The following is a 13,599-nucleotide window of genomic DNA, read 5'->3' as shown; positions in this document are numbered from 1 at the left end:
AAGAGAAGGAAAGGTTAAAGGATGCGTTTCTGTCTCATAAAAGTGAGGCATGTTTGAAGAATATTATTTGACTTAGGAACCATTATACTTTAATTGTTTGAAGGAATTTCATGATTTAATGTCATGTTTGAGGCATATTGAACAATGTTGATTTATTGTTGGCCTAATATCAGTTTTAGGCTGTGATTTTTTTAACTGTTAATTTAAACTCTTCAGATGTATGTGGACACAAAGTCTTTTGAGTAAAAAATGCAAATAAAACTCCAGCAGTTCATAACCACTGTCTTTTAGCTTGTTTAAAAATGGAAACTTTTGTATGACTTGACTTGTGACTTGCTTGACCAAAGCTATGACGTGACTTGACTTGCTTGATTGTCACAAAAAATGACTTGGCCTTGCTTGAGACTTGAAGGTTAAGACTTCAGACTTGCTTGCGACTTGCCCATGTGTGGGGTATAGCCATTGACATATATATATAATGGACCAACAGAGCCCGTTACTCTGGACGGAGACCAGTGAAGGCTATTAGAAGCACTTTTCCGGTGATGGCCAGCTTTACTGCAACGTGTCTGAAAGTTGTAAGTGTTCTGGTAGCTGTGCCAAGAGAAATCTCAATCATTCCCAATCGGACGGAGACGGAGAGTGTAGGTATATATAAGGAGATAACATAAGCATAGGCTAATTATTGCTAACTAACATGCTAGTTAACATTAGTAATTAAACCTAAACAGCTAATGGAAGTCGAAACTGCCTGCGAGCTTCTCCTGTACTTTACGGTAATTCCTCTACTGTGCGACAGTAAGTCACTTGGTTATGACACAATTGTTAGCCTATTTTTACAAAAACGTCTGCTACGGAGCCATAACGTGAGATACAAGGTAATGGAGCCTTTTATACGTTGTTGTGTTTCTTTAGAAATAAACAACGGACGAATAGAGTCTTTAAACGCTTCGGATGTAAAGTTATTCTCAGTCAAGTGACGTAAAAAAAAATGGCGGTCAGCGGAATGCTAACAGGAGGTGATGGCCAGTTAGCAACAAAATAGCGCCATGATGGCTCGAGTTCTGAAGCGAAGCTTACCCCCTTGGGTATAGCTCCATAGAGCCCCATTCATTCTGCACTGGCCTGTGAGCGCCCCCTATATGGAACTGCAACCAGTTCAGAAGCCGGAAGTCATGAGGGAGTGGAACTTCTTCCTATATTAGAAATTCTTTGGTTAAACTTAACATTCTGTGGCTGTTGCTAAAGGGAAGTGGTGAGAAGTTTAACAATTATTTAGAAGACTTTTAAAAAGTCATGATCAACTATTAGTGTTTGGGAACATGCAGGTCTTTGTTGTGTAAGGCCAGGTGACAATATATTTGTATATTTGAAACAATATATTTATATATTTGTATAGTATTGAAGAACATTCAATACACTGTTATACACATGCTATGATGTCAAATTGTCATACGTATACTCTAATTACATCTTTTAAAAGAGATAAGAATTAACACGCAGCACTATAAAGAAGAAGAAGAAGGTTGCACATTTTTGTCCTTTTGACAAAGTGATGGTCACTCCTGTCCACCGTCTGCAGATTAGTATAAATTAAGTATCCGTTTGACGCTGAACAACATCTCACGTTGCCAGTGGTGGAAGAAGTATTGAGATCCTTTACTTAAGTAAAAGTACTAATACCACACTGTAAGAATAAAAAATGTTTAAGTAAAAAGTATCATCAAAGAAGTATTAAAAGTATTAAAAGTAAAAGTTCTCCATGCAGAAAAATAGGCAGTACCAGTGTTGTTGGTGAGGCTTACTGCTGAGGGGTTTTGTAGCGTGAGGTTTTGGTCTTTCTGATGGACCACATGCTTTCAGTAACCAGAGTGTTAGTACACGTGGCAGAGAAGGGTGGAGACAAAATGGCGCAGGTAAAGAGAGAACGAGAGAAAGGGAAAAGATGGAGCTGAGAGGGAGGGCATTAAAAGGAAATAAAACCCCTGGAGGAAAGTGCAGCTAGAGAAAAGAAATGGAAACCGGGACAGTCTGTCACAATATCACTCTTTTATTTTATTTTTTTTTTTTTTGTGTACTCTGGCCCCAGGAGGGAGGGAGAGAAGCTGTGATGCTGACAGAGGAACCGCTGACTGAGTTAACTCTGAGCAGCAAGTCACTAATGGCCGTATGCCCGCTGTACACGATCTGACTGGCGACCAAATTCACGCTCATGGTACGTGTCCACTGTGGCGTTTTTTGTACAGAAGGGGTCACTGTCGTTACACGATCCGTGCTGCCTGCACGATCCGTTCTGCACATGCGCAAAATGTTCGCTCATGCGCTGTTGTACGAGGATTTACGAGGGGGGGTCTGGCTGCAGACCTCCAGTGTCAGGCTGCTTCCGTTGCAGGCTCCACTCTCAGGCTGCCTCCAGTGTCAGGACCGGAAAAAACAAACTTTTTGTGCGTCTCTTAAAGGACTGAACACCCTGAATCCACGGGTTACATTTGCAAATTGCCAAATGATAATACCGAATGTGGATGGTTTGTAATAAATAAGTTACGCTAACGGTGGTTAACGGTTGACTGACGATCAGGTTGTCTGACAATCTCTTATGCGCAAGAAACTTTATAATATAACTGTATACACACTTTTGGAAGAAGCCGCTTTGTTGTTGATTTATTTTTAATTAATTTTAAATTAATCAACACTAACACAAAAACATGAATTTATACGTTGCATTATAAGTCTACCAGCATTATTATCGCATTAGCCTACATCAAGTGTCAAAATAAACGCCATTCATAGCCTATAGTTTATGGGTTAGTCATGTAAAAACGTTGAGCTTAATGGAATATGCATTTCCTCATGGAAAATGTATTTATTGACACAAGTTAATGTCTGCTCAGAGTGTTATACATACTGAAGTAATCTCAGCTGTTATGCCCCAAGCCACAGAGTAAACCCGAGACACCGGTTTGTACGTTTTCAACAGACGGATTATTTACAAATAATGAAAATAAAATGACAAATTGGCACTGCAATCTTCTTTAGAGAAATTCAAAATATCAAAAACTACACCTGCAGAAAAGGGTGTAGAACTAGAAACATTGTGATATCACAATACACAAAAAACTAGAGGTAATCTTTGAACTTACAGCTGGTTTTGGACACTAACTGGCACATAGGAAAAAAAATCCCCCAAAAACAATGTCCCCAATCAGTCCTGTGAATGTAAAAAGTAGGCTGGTGGTTGCAGCTAAGCTTTTATTGACTGTTACTACTTCATTTTACATTCACAATATGCCAAGTATCCTCGTTTGTCACAAATCTCATCACAAAACAGCCACATCCGTCCTCGATTGTGGAGAATTTGAACTTAAATGGTTCCCGGATGTCATCTTTCTCTAGTTCCTCAAGCTTGGAACTTTCCTCCTCAGACCAAAGTCTGGCATACTGCTTTGCAGCTTCTTCCATTTCTCCTCTCCCATTCTGACTGCACTGGGCAACTCTACCTTGGATGAAAACAAAAGTTGGTTTGTTTCCACCCACTCTGCTGACTTTCTAGCACTTTATAATAACTAGCCATAATTCATCATTTATTAAGCATTAGTTAACTATTAGTTAATGGTTTGTTCATTATTACTTATTAATTGTTCATACATAGTTCATCATGAGTAAAGTATTTGTTCACATAGTTATAAATGGCTTGTTCATAGTAAATAAGCCTATTAGTTAATGGTTTGTTCATCATTATTAATTAATTGTTCTTAAATAACTCATCATCAGTAAAGCATTTGTTCACATAGTTATAAATGGCTTGTTCATAGTAAATAAGCCTATCTTGAAAAATATGTTTGTAAGTACATGATTTATACTTAACAAATAATGAAACAACCATTTGTAAATGAAATAATTTTCCCATTATAAACCAGTTAGTAACTATTGCTAAATGCTTTGTTCATCATTTGTAAAGCACTGCTCCTATGTTAATTCTCATGAATAAAGCATTTGTATACACACTCATAAATGGTTTGTTCATAGTAAATAAGGCTCTCGAAAATTATGTTTATAAATAGAAGTTTGACACTTTCTAAGTATTGCAAAAAACATTGGTAAATTAAATAATTTTCCCTTTATAAACTATATCCAAACTAGTATTAATTTATTTGTTTATCATTTGTAAAGCATAGTTCCTACATTCTTTCTAATCAGTAAAGCATTTGTAAATACAGTTAGTAAATGGTTGGTCCATAGTAAGTAAGCCCATGTAAAATGTTTATCAGTATATTTTTTAATAATTCCTACATGATGCATTAACCATTTGTAAATTAAGTAATTTTACCATTACCAACTAGGTACTCAGGAACGTAAAAGGTTGTTTATAGCTAGGAAGTTAATGATTAACAGACTATCTAGACCTACATTTGTTCATGTCTTAAATAAAATGTTATGATTTAGAAAAAGGCCTAAACTAATAGCTGGGGTGTTAACACATCTGTTACAAATACTTACCAATAATGTAATCCATGATTAACTCATGAGTTACTACTGGTTAGTTAAGTATACTGTGTGAGCCCATCTAAAGTGAGTACTTTCTATGCTTTACAAAGCATTTATAAATGAGTTCCAAAGGCTAACATAACCTGGACACACACATGTATTGTTCTATTTGGACATGCCTTCAGAAATATGCCTACGGATAATTAGTGTTAATGCATCTTTAACAAGCACTTACCAACACATCAATCCATGATTAACTCATGAGTTACGACTGATTAGTTGACTACATGATGTGAGCCCATCTAAAGTGAGGACTTGCTATGCTTTACAAAGCATTTATAAATGAGTTGCAAAGGCTAGCAGATACAACAGAAACACAAGTTAAAAAAGTATTTGTAACCCTTATTACGATGTAGTAAGAATGTACATTTATGAAATAGCTCGTAGTAGTGTTAGGAAGTGTTGTGAATTTGAACCAGAACCAGAAGAAAACTAGATTGTTAAGAGCCAGAGAATTTAACATCAATAAAGAGACTAGGAAACCAGGATAAAGTTTGAGAAGTGTATTAATATACACAGAAATATGGCATATACAGATAAAATATAGGAATGAAAAATAACAACTAAAATAATATTAAAATAACTTATACGGATTGCCCTGGATTCCTTCTTCATGGTGGTAGGACAAACAGAAACCAAACTCATATGGGCCCCAACGTTGAACATCTCTGAACTCTTGTCATCAAAGAACAATTGAGCTCATAGAACTGAAAAGGGTTTCTTTTATGAGCGCACTTTATTATTTTAGTTATTATTTTTCATACCTGTGTTTTATCTGTATGTGTATGCCATGTTTCTGTGTATATTAATACACTTCTCATAACTTTAATCCTGGTAACCTAGTCTCTTTTATTAAAAAATTCTATGTTTACTCTGGTATCAAATTACTAGTGATATCAACTAATAACACTACTACGAGCTATTTCATAAATGTACTTACATTACTACATCGTAATAAGGGTTACAAATACTTTTTTTTACTTGTGTTTCTGTTGTATTTGCTGGCCTTTGCAACTCATTAATAAATGCTTTGTAAAGCATAGCAAGTCCTCACTTTAGATGGGCTCACATCATGTAGTCAACTAATCAGTCGTAACTCATGAGTTAATCATGGATTGATGTGTTGGTAAGTGCTTGTTAAAGATGTATTAACACTAACTATCCGTAGGCATATTTCTGAAGGCATGTCCAAATAGAGCAATACATGTGTGTCCAGGTTCTGTTAGCCTTTGGAACTCATTTATAAATGCTTTGTAAAGCATAGAAAGTACTCCCTTTAGATGGGCTCACACAGTATACTTAACTAACCAGTAGTAACTCATGAGTTAATCATGGATTACATTATTGGTAAGTATTTGTAACAGATGTGCTAACACCCCAGCTATTAGTTTAGGCTTTTTTCTAAATCATAACATTTTATTTAAGACATGAACAAATGTAGGTCTAGATAGTCTGTTAATCATTAACTTCCTAGCTATAAACAACCTTTTACGTTCCTGAATACCTAGTTGATAATGGTAAAAAATACTTAATTTACAAATGGTTAATGCATCATGTAGGAATTATTAAAGAATATACTGATAAACATTTTACATGGGCTTACTTACTATGGACCAACCATTTACTAAATGTATCAGGGTGGCCGCGGGTCCTTAAAAAGTCTTAAATCACTTTTCCTAAAAATAAGGCCTTAAAAAGTATTAAATTGTCTTAAATTCAGATTGGATAGGTCTTAAATATGTTTGTGTCATGCAACCGCGAAAATGCAGGCAGTCTGTTCTGCCAGCCAGGTCGAATATTTTTTACGCAAGGTAACCCCATTTGTACATGAAGGGGTATCCCCTGACCAATCGGCTATCCTAACCTTAACCTTAACCGAGGTCAAATGCCTTACCCCTACCAATCGAGCTGCTTCGTGGGCGGGTCTTGGCGTGGCCATTGTCAGTGGGATTTGCAATTTCGCCGCATACAGGTAATACAGCAATGGTTGATAGCCACCTAGAAAGATGGGGAAATGGAAGTTCAATTACAAATTGCTTGAAAAGAACGAGTATTATTGGTTAAGGTCTGTGCCTGGGAATGTTTATGAAGTGAACTGCGTTATGCGTCGGAAGAATTTCAAACTTGGTAAACTACGTACTACGTAAAGGCTCGCCAGCAGCCCGTAATTGCTAGTTTCTGTTACACCATTTCTACCGCTAGCAATGGCGTCAACGCTACAACGCTGGATGTTATGATGGGAAATCCACAGCCAACAATGCCAGCTGACCGCTGAGCAATTTGTGGTTCTATGCAAACACTCTGAGCAGAGGTGATTTGGGTGCTGAGGACTGTGACAAGCCACAATTCCTACAGGTATGACGGGATTGAAGAAGTGTTCAAAGCAATGTTTCCAGATTCGGGGCTTGTACAGTCATTTACCTGTGGAAAGGACAAGACCAGATACGTTACGCTAAATTTGGACTGGCGCCATCTCAAAAAATAACTCATCACCTTAGTCCAAAAATGCGGTGCGTTTGTAATTATGTTCGACAAGACACTTAACCAGACAACCAAAAGCAAACAACTGGACTTGCATGTGCTTTATTGGTTAAATGGCAAGTGGTGCTCATAAGTTTATGAACCCATGATAAGTTGACTAAAAAGAGGAATACAAAAATCATCTTTTGGAAATTGATCTTAATTCCTTAATTGAAAAAAGTAGGAAAAGTCCAACCTTTAAGGACACCAATTTTCTTTGTGAATAAATAATGCATCGTAAATAAATAAATGCCCTTCCTTAAAATATAGGGGGCTACAGATACAATGCATCCTGATAAAGTTCCCTTGGCCTTTAGAATTAAAATGGCCCCACATCCTGACATACCCTTCACCATACCTGGAGATGGGGCACTTTCAATAAAATCATCTCTCAATCAATCAAACCAGCTATGAGGCTAACTGAAATAAAACCATGCCAATCTCTAGGTATGGTGAAGGGTATGTGATGATGTGGGGCTGTTTTTATGAGCAGCACTGTATACTATTTATACATATTGGCAGGTAAACAGCAGACTCTAATACCATTCTAAAACTCAATTTGGCTGTTTTTAATTCATTCATTTTAATTTGTCTAATTAACATATAGTGCCCTATCCATAGTTGTTATTCACTTGACAAATCAGTAAAGCTTAACTATATGATACACAACATACAAGAGGTTAGTTAATAAATATATTTATGGCACACTTACTTTGAAATGCTGAAGTAGATCCTGTGCTGTTGCATGGCCCATGAACTGCTCCATATATTCTTGACTGGACATGGTCATTTAACCAATAATTGCTTTTGGTTGTCTGCTTCAGTGTCTCGTTGAACATAATTACAAACGCACCGCATTCAAGTCTTAAATTTAATTTAGAAGTGGTCTTAAAAAGTCTTAAATTTAACTTGTTTATACCTGTAGCCACCCTGTGTATTTACAAATGCTTTATTGATTAGAAAGAATGTAGGAACTATGCTTTACAAATGATAAACAAATAAATTAATACTAGTTTGGAGATAGTTTATAAAGGGAACATTATTTAATTTACCAATGTTTTTTTGCAATACTTAGAAAGTGTCAAACTTCTATTTATAAACATAATTTTCGAGAGCCTTATTTACTATGAACAAACCATTTATGAGTGTGTATACAAATGCTTAATTCATGAGAATTAACATAGGAGCAGTGCTTTACAAATGATGAACAAAGCATTTAGCAATAGTTACTAACTGGTTTATAATGGGAAAATGATTTCATTTACAAATGGTTATTTCATTATTTAAGTATAAATCATGTACTTACAAACATATTTTTCAAGATAGGCTTATTTACTATGAACAAGCCATTTATAACTATGTGAACAAATGCTTTACTGATGATTAGTTATGTAAGAACAATTAATTAATAATGATGAACAAACCATTAACCAATAGGCTTGTTTACTATGAACAAACCATTTATAACTGTGTGAACAAATACTTTACTCATGATGAACTATGTATGAACAATTAATAAGTGATAATGAACAAACCATTAACTAATAGTTAACTAATGCTTAATAAATGATGAATTATGGATAGTTATTATAAAGTGCTACCCTACTCTTCAATGTGCTCACTGTTATATCCCTCTTATTACTGTGCTTCCTCTGTATATGTTTAGCCAAATTCTTTTTATGGCAGACCAGTTTACAATGAGGACATTGCACCTTCTTCTGGATAAATCTGTCTCCTGGGCAGTACATAAATGTGTCTCTCCAGAGGAAGGGTTGGAAGAAGGTGTGGAGGTAGAGGTAGCAGCATGCACCTTTTTATATCTGGTTGGGGAGGAGGAACAATTGAAATGGAGGAGACAGGTGGAATGGTGGATGGTGAAAGACGGGGAGAGGGTGTGGCAGGTAAGTCTGCATTTTGTTTGGATGGGGCAGCAGCTTCTGTAGCACCTTGGCAAGCCTCCAGGTGTCTCTCAATGTCTGTTCTTCTTATAATAGATTTGTTGCATATAGGGCAATGAAAGTGCCCTGTATTTCTGCAGTTCAAATTGCACTTGCAGATCTTTTTGTCTAAGAGCAAGTAAAGAAAAGTTTAAATTAGCCAATAACAACAGCTTACAACATGCTGTGCAGCGTTCCACTTTAAACCCTTTACCCTCTTCATAGATTGAACGATGCATCTACATAACACTGTTAAAAGTATAAGTGCTGTTAAAATATATGTATTTCAATTGGTAAAAGTATAAAACGAGTGGAATGAAGGATAGAAAAACTTAAAAACGTATCCTCATGTCATTTTCATTTAGACAACAAATAACCTGAACGTCAGTCAACCGTTAGCCACCGTTAGCGTAAAACATTACAACCCATCCACGTTAGTAACATTCGGTAATTTGCGTGCGTAAGGTGGCTAGTAAAACAGCAAACATATGGTGTGTTATGTCTATATCTATATATACATATTTGTTACTTACTGTTGTCCCAACGGTAGTCAATTTGCAGCAATAAATCTTCTTCTCCTACTTTTTCGTTGTTTTTAGTCGCAATATATACGCCGGACTCCTTTTTAAAACACGCACAAAAAGTTTATTTCCGGTCCTGACACTGGAGGCAGCCTGAGAGTGGAGCCTGCAACAGAAGCAGCCTGACACTGGAGGTCTGCAGCCAGACCCTCTTGGGATTTACGACACTGCACGATCTGTTCCACGCTAGCCTCCACCAGGAAGCTAACGTTAGTTTAGCTAACGGCTAATTCGGCTAACCACTAGCTGATTGTAGCAGTCTGCCATTAGCCTCCAGAAGCAAGCTAACGTTAGTTTAGCAAACAGATAATTTGGCTAACCGCTAGCTGAGACAGTATGTAAATTTTAAAAGACCCTCAAAATAAAACTTGAAAATAAACGTTAACGTATATAACAGCTGTTACGTCAGTTCTACTTTACTTCTGCATCGTTTCTGTATTTGCAGCGCGTTTGTGTATTTGCATCATGTTTGCTAAATGCTGCGCATGGGTTGTCAAATTAATGAAGATGTTTTCTCAATTTGCTTGTTTTGTCTATTTGCGTGTGTTTCATTAAAGGGAAATTTCACCGCTGGAAAGCTGAATATATCTTTAAATTGGGTCACTAATGTAGTAGAAATGTGAAAAGAAAATTGAAATTGGTGCCTTCTAGGCCGAGATAAGCCAAAAAATGTGTTTTTGGCTCATATGGATGAAAGACACCAAATCCCAGAATGCACTTCCTTTGCTGCTGTATGAGGCCACTCCCAAGCCACGCCTACCCTTTACAGACAGACAGTGAGACGATCAACTCAACAAGTGTGTTTTATTGTCATTTCAACCATATACACGAAAAAACGTTTCACCGTGGCTCAAGTGGTGTTACACATTTAAAACATGCTTTTTCTTTGGCCACAGCTGATACATTATCTGCACTTCTTTCAGCGGATTGATCTATAGCTCCAGAGTGAACAGAACTGTGTCCATGGCAATGCTCTGCTATGCATGGCAACGGTGTGTTATCCTTAGCAACGGTCTGTTATCAAGAAATAACAGACCGCATTCTACATTAGAATTCAACCAAGCCATGTAATAAAAGAAGGCTAACACATAGCTACTAGCATTAGCTCTTGGTGGGTTGTGGTATAAGCATAGAGTATAAACACAGCCGTACATTTGTGTGGGATGTAGCTAGAATTGTTGGCATTTTACAGTCACAAACTCCACCAGCAGTTAGCAGTTAGTTGGATGCAAATCACCCCATTTCTGCAACAGGCAGTCCGGGGTAACACAGCCCACCTCCACTAGTAGTCTTACCTGGTGACAGAGAGCAGGCTGGATTGTCCACAGCAATATTTCCACAACAACAAAAACACAGCACAGCAGTCTCTGAACTCACGTTGGGAGTTTCGTTAAAGTTGGATGTAGTCCAGTTTGTTTAATGAGCGGACACTTGCAAGCAGGATTGGTGAACAAGATGGCTAGCTGCGCTAGCTTTCCACCGGCACACTCCATTCAGCCACGCCCCCCTGATGAGGTCACTTTACCGGCCACAGGAATCGAGCACTACCGCTGGTCTCCGTGCGCGGAGGGCTTGCGTTGTGTGGAGTATTGCGTCTGTAATAAAGTGTCCTGCATATTCTCCGATGTGTTCCAATGTATCCCGGTGGTACACGTGCGTGTGGTAGTTTGAATGCACATAATTGTTGTTCTAAAATTTCCGTCGGGATGAACAGTTTCTGTTCCTGCTGAGAAGCTAAGGCGAGGATTCAAGATGGCTGACACTCGTTTTTCCCTCGGCAATCTCCGGAAAAAGCCGACAGTCCAACCCCCTTTGGGCGCGGAAGTGGCTCCTAATACAGGCTGTAGTCTTTTGCCTCTGGGCAAAAAACATTTTGCGTCATCTGAGGCTTTTTTCCAGACCCACAATACAGAGATCTCCCCTCTCAGGGGGACATGAGGGAGGGAAGCATGGTCATTCAAAAATACTACCGGGTTTCTACTGATACAAAGCTTAATGCTAATCGGTGAAGTTTCCCTTTAAGTTGCAGTGTGTTTGCCCCTGTCGGCCACCATACATACCAGCTTACAACTGCAGCGGTCGATTTTTGACGAGTATCATCATTCATTATCTATGGGAAGCAAATATTTCGCTGCACAAAGCATGCTGGGATACCTGGAGACATGGACCAAGCTGGCGGAGCAACAGGAAAAAGAAGCCCCAGAATTACTGTTTGGAGGAAGGTGGCAGCTATTGTTGGGGAAACTTGTGGGTTAAAAAAAGCAGCAGAGGGGAGCCTATAAGAGCTAGACTGGACTCTAAACATGTGATTGGTTGAGTTTGTCACTACCGTGTGTGTGTGTGTGTGTGTGTGTGTGTTCTAGGACTTGCACAGGTGACTCAGTGGGTGGGCCCCGATTCATTCACTTTGTAGCTCTTAGATTACCATAATGCAGCTTCATTGTCTTCTAAGATGCACACAGTAAATGCTCTCATATCTGGTTGTGCACGTGTGAGTTTGGAGCTTTCCACAAGTCTGAAATCAGATATTGATTGAAACGGTGTCAGATGGGGTTGATAAATACTGGAAACTCATTAGGTAGCATCATTCTTGATCTTATAACAACTGCTAGACTTTTGATGTGTGGTTATGTGTGATCACTAGTCTTCCTGTGGTTGAGACTTTACTGTTGTTATTTGTTGCCTGCTGGTTAGTGTCTTTCCAAAACATCTAGCCGCAGATAGTTGTTTTTTCTCTACATGACAGAATCTAGGCCAGTGGTTAATTTATATTTTTAGACACATTATCAACTTTAAAAGCGTGCTCAGACACCACTGTGGTCTCTTCCTGTGAAACAAGTGATGTGTACCTCACTCACTGCTCCACTCTGTCCCACAGTCATCTGTGTCCAATGGGCAAAGTGACAGGAAGAGTTTGAAAGGAACAATAAAGAAACAATAGGAAGTCATCATTAATGATGTACATTTTACATAAATACTGGAATATTACCACAAAATCACATTGGTTCTGGTGAGCCACTGTTGCTCATAGCACCCACCCTACCATCCAGTAAGTTGGTTTCTTTAATGACTCAGCTGTTTGGGAATCACCAAATAGTGTGTATGAGTATATTGTCAACTTATCAGTGGGAGGCTCCTAGGTCTCAGTTTAATGACACTGTCATCTGGCTGTGCAGGTATGAGGCTGCAAGAGGCATATTTTCTGCACACAGGGTGCAGATGTATGAAGGTAAAAGAGTAAAATGAGTGTGAATAAATTGGACAGTGTCATCTGTGAAGAAGGTGATTGCATTTTTTTTAAACAAAATATCTTTACATTTGAAGAGAAAGCAGTAAAGCTTTTGTGTGAAAAGTAGTGCAGCTTTTGATGCTTGTGTTTTTATTGCAGAGAGCTGAAGGCCAGTCTTCCTGTGGCTTTCGCTTTAGCCGATACACAAAGTGTTAAAACCACAGTGGAAAATAACGAGGTGGGGGCACAACACTTGTTGTTGCCCATACTGTATGTGCATGCGAACACAGTCAGGTCAGGAAGCTACCCCTTTGTATTTCTCATATACACATTCACTATGTCAGCATACTGTACAATAGAGACAGTTAAAATTTCTTTTTTAAAAGTCAGTATAACCAGATAGAGAAACAGTACAGTGTACCTCCCTGCAGACTCTCCATATAAGAACATTTGACAGAGATCAGTTTCCTTCACTGGCTCCTCCTCCACCAAACCTCAAATATGTTTTATTTTCATCTTCAGATTACGTTCAAGGAGAATACAAAGATAATAAAAAAGACCGAGAATGAGAGACTCATGTGAGAATTGAATCCAAACAGTTGGAAGAATAATATATTTACTTTAATATTTAATTTCTTTCCATAAAATTAGATTTAAAAAAAGTGATCTTAATGCCCTATGCTTAATACACTGGGTATTTATACCAATACAAAGAGGATCAGTAAGGATCCTTAAAGCTAAAGTTGAATGCAGACTACACAACATGTTGGCATAGAATCCAGAGGTT

The sequence above is a fragment of the Perca fluviatilis genome, chromosome 14 (genome assembly GCF_010015445.1).
Source record: "Perca fluviatilis chromosome 14, GENO_Pfluv_1.0, whole genome shotgun sequence".
NCBI classification, from domain to species: domain Eukaryota; kingdom Metazoa; phylum Chordata; class Actinopteri; order Perciformes; family Percidae; genus Perca; species Perca fluviatilis.
Note: the sequence above shows the minus strand (reverse complement) of the source record.